Source organism: Equus asinus, chromosome 26 (assembly GCF_041296235.1).
Source record: "Equus asinus isolate D_3611 breed Donkey chromosome 26, EquAss-T2T_v2, whole genome shotgun sequence".
In the NCBI taxonomy this organism is placed as follows: Eukaryota; Metazoa; Chordata; class Mammalia; order Perissodactyla; family Equidae; genus Equus; species Equus asinus.
Window position 1 is genome coordinate 25,630,474 of NC_091815.1, and position 4,194 is coordinate 25,634,667.

Sequence of the window (4,194 nt, forward strand, 5' to 3'; positions counted from 1 at the left end):
TGCATATCAGTCCACAGTTAGTGCAAGTACTTGTTCTTGCACTTACCTTATAACAGAGTTTTCCTAATTCCTAACTCCCATAATTTAGAACATTGCTGTAATTCATATCACTTATCCATAAGCTATAATCCCTGAATATAGTGCTGCTGTTATTATTTTGAACAAATGGTTATCTCCTACATCAATTAAGAATAAGAAAATAAAAGAGTTTGTTTTAGCTTCATTTTTTTTTGCTCGCGAATGCCCTTTCTTTCTTTATGTAGAGTCAAGTTTCTGGCCTGTATCATTTTCCATCTCTTGGAAGAACTTCTTTTGCATTTCTTCTCCTTGGTAGGTCTATTGTGGACAAACTCCCTCAATTTTTGTTTGTATGAGAAAGCCTTTGTTTCTCTTCATTTTAAAAGATAATTTAGCTGGATACATAATTCTAGGTTGGTGGTTCTTTTACTTGAACACTGAAATATTTCACTCCACACTTTTCCTGTTTGCGTAGTTACTGAAGAGAAGCCCAGTGTAATTCTTATCCTTGCTCCTCTATGGGTAAGATTGTTTTCTCCTCTAGCTTCTTCCAATTTTTTTTTTCTTTGTCTTTGATTTCCTGCAGTTGGAATATGACATGCCTAGGTATGGTTTGGTTTTGTTTGGAATTTATCCTCCTTGGTGTTTGTTCTGTAATTAATTTTGGGAAGTTGTCAGGTATAATTGCTTCAGATATTTCTTCTGTTTCTTTCCCTTTTTCTCCTCCTTCTGATATTCCCATCGCATGTATATAATACCTTTTAAAATGGTCCAATAGATTTCTAGTTGAATGCCATTGTGGTAAGAAAAGACACTTGATATGATTTCAATCTCCTTAAATTTTTTAGATTTGTTTTGTTGCCAAAAATGTGATCTATGCTGGAGAATGTGCCATGTGCACTTGAGAAGAATGTGTATCCTGCTGCTGTTGGATGGAATGTTCGTTATGTATATTAGATGCTTTTGGTCTACAGTATAGTTCAAGACTACTGTTTCTCTATTGATTTTTCTGTCTAGATGATCACGTCTCTCTCTGCCTTTCTCTTTTTCTTTTCACATCAAGGTAGTATGTTTTATTTCTGAAACAGTTCTCACATTCAGATCTACTTTAAATGCTTCTTTGTTAAACTCACTTGTATTCACCTGTTGTTTTTTAAAGATCTTTAGTTTAAAGGTCAAAATCTCTGTAAAACCTAAAAATGTTTTAAAATTTGCTGAAAATGCAACAAATTCTCACTAAAATTTATTTAAAATAATACCCTCCACTGATGTTACTTTTCCCCCCTGAAAAACTCTGGAGGAGCATTAACAAAAGATTTAAACTACTGTGCAAAATTTCTTCACGAAAAGTGTTTAAAGGCTGGTGCAAAATGGGGAGCAAATTCTAAACAATTTTGGCTTCTTGGAAACAAAAACCGCTGTGTCTGAGAAGAGTCGTCGTCGGCGCTCTCCGGGAAGAGCCGCCTTCATCTCTTCCGGCGGCAGGTGCGCTTGTGCTCGGCGTGCCAGTGCTCCTGCTGACACCTGATGGAGCAGCACGACGTGTTCCAGCAGCAGTACATGACCTCCTCCTCACAGTTGTAGCACCACTGCTTCTTCTTGGTCTGAGAAATTAGTTGTTTGTGCTGTGTTGCTAGCTTCTTGATTTCTTCTACAAATTCTTCTTTGCACTTCTCTTTTACTTGCTTACCTTTTCTGTCCATCTCACCTTGCATATTGGCTACAGCTTCATGTACAGCTTGTCTTTTTTCTTCTTCCATTTCAGAACACGGTTTTTCTAGAGCTTCTCGTACAACTCTTTCAGTTTCTCGCTTGTGATCAGACTTCATTTGGTCTTTAAAGTCATTGAAAATTTTGGTGTATTTGTCGTGGCACATACTTTGACACACTCCGTCACTGGTGGTCTGGGTGTTCTGATGCAGCATTCTTGGGGAAGAGGCACTTAACCTTCTTGGTCTGAGTTGACACTGAAACTTTTTCGATTGGCTGAGGCATTGTGGGGATTTCCTGGCTGGAACTCACTGCTGCGGTTTCAGGCTCTGGTTCTTCTTTTTTGGGTTCCACACTCTGATTACGTCGTCCTTTCTTTGCTCTTGGTTCTTGAGTCACCTTTAGCTGCTCATTGCTGGTAGAGGAGATACTGGACTCTGCCTCCTCCTCCCCTCGGTCCTCATTCCTAGGCTTCCAAAATCTTCCTTCACGAAGGAAACGCTGATGCAGCTCCAGCTCATCACACGCCTTTTTCCATCCCATACTGTGCTTAACGTGCAGCCGATGAACATTGACTGTGTTATCCTGTATGTTTTCAGAAGGAATCCAGGTCCTTTGGTGGTGGTGACCAAAGAAGCGGACGTCAACTTGATTGTCCTCTTTCTGCATGACTTTGGCTGTCCAGAATCCAAAACCTTTCATTTTAGCCCAATCCAGCTCATGATTAGTTATACAAGGGTAGCAGAACCAACTGTCAGGACGAGTATTTGACAAATAGAAGCAATTCTTACAAAGCTGTAGTTCATCCAGCTCATGACATGTGTCTTTATATAGCATCCTTGCTATGTTAGCTTGCTCACTGTCCGCTCCATAGAAAATCACTGTGTTGTGGAGAAGTAGCTGAGCATCAGCTTTGAACTCTTCGTAACTTCGATATTTCCCTTCATTCACTTTCTCCTGTATGGTGGGGACGTCGACTGCTGAGTGTATGAGCCTCTGGTACATCGGGTGTTTGTTTTCCTTCCCCTTTTTATGAAGGCCTATAGCCCTCTCCTTCATGTAGGAGACGATGAACCTCAGGTAGGTGCTCATCTCCTGCTTGTTTGTATTTTTCTTCTTGATGCTCCTGCAAACTGGGCACTGCCAGTGACTACTGCTGTCTCTAAGCCTGTACGCATCAGACAAACACTTGGAATGATACACACGAAAACACAGGTCACATATCAGCACCTCTCCAGACAAATGGCATTCAAAACAATACAAGTCATGATTTTCTGTTTCCCCGTCAATCTCATCTCCTGGCAACCAATATCCTTCCTGTTCAATACCAGCTTTGGAACCTTTGCAGCCCACTGTCAGAGTCTCCACAATGAGACCATCCTTCACAGCTAAGCTCAGCTGACGGGTGGTTTCTTTTGGATGCATACTGTGGACTCGAGACATATACCTTGCGATACGGTCAATGTTGGCAATTTGCTTCTGGTTTCGTATAATCTCAATGGCTACCCAAAGATGCTGGATAGCTTTTGTAGCCGCCTGTCGCCTTTTTGTTAAACGTGCCATGACCTGTTTACTGCTTTAGGGTGTCTCCGCGGCGAGCGGCGTACCCGAGACCCGGGGGCAGGAAGTTGGGGCGCCACCGCCGCGGGGAAAGTTTGCGTCCTGCGAGGCCGCGGGCCGCTCACGTGGCGGTGTCTGCGCGGGGCGGGCGCTCTCCCGGCCCGGCCTCCTCCACCTCGGTCCGCCCCCGACGTGTACTGTGCGGCCCGGCGGCCCCGCCGAAGGCTCGGGCTCGGGCGCTGGCCCGCTGGGCCGCGGGCTGCGGCTCCCTCCTGGCCGGCCGGCCGGCGCCGTGCACGCCCACTCTGCCTTTCTCTTATAAAGAAACTTGTTATTGGGTTTGTGACTTGTTCAGATAATCCCAGATGATATCCTCATCTCAAGATCTTTAGCTCAACTACCACCTGCAAAGATCCTCTTTCCAAACAAGGTAACATTCACAAGTTCCAGAAATTAGGACACAGATATATCTTTTGAGGGCCACCATTGAACCCACTACTCCTAGCATACATACAAATGAGTGGATAAAGTATATAGGAACTGTTTTAAGAAAAGAAAATGAACACTCACCACTTAGCTTAGGAAATAAAACATTATTACTACTTTGGGAGACCATTCCATCTGTCTGTTTCCAATCATATTCCCTTCCTTCCTTTAGAAACAATTTCCATTTTGAATTTTCTGTTTGTCATTCTCTTGTCTTTCTTTACAGTTTTACCAAATACGAATTATTCTTAAGCCATACCTTGTTACATTACATTAATTTTGCTTATTTTTAAACTTTATGTAAATAAAATCACACTATATGTATTCCTCTGTGATTTACTTTTTTCATTGATTATTATGTTTCTGCAATTCATCCGTGTGAATGCATGTGGCTGTAATTCATTTTGATTCATGGATGAA

At 42.3% G+C, this 4,194-nt stretch overlaps 1 pseudogene; it reads right to left on the bottom strand.

Moving 5' to 3' along the window:
- Positions 1 to 1,094: 1,094 nt before the first annotated feature.
- On the bottom strand, positions 1,095 to 3,325 carry LOC106843309 (zinc finger MYND domain-containing protein 11 pseudogene; annotated as a pseudogene).
- Positions 3,326 to 4,194: the final 869 nt, after the last annotated feature.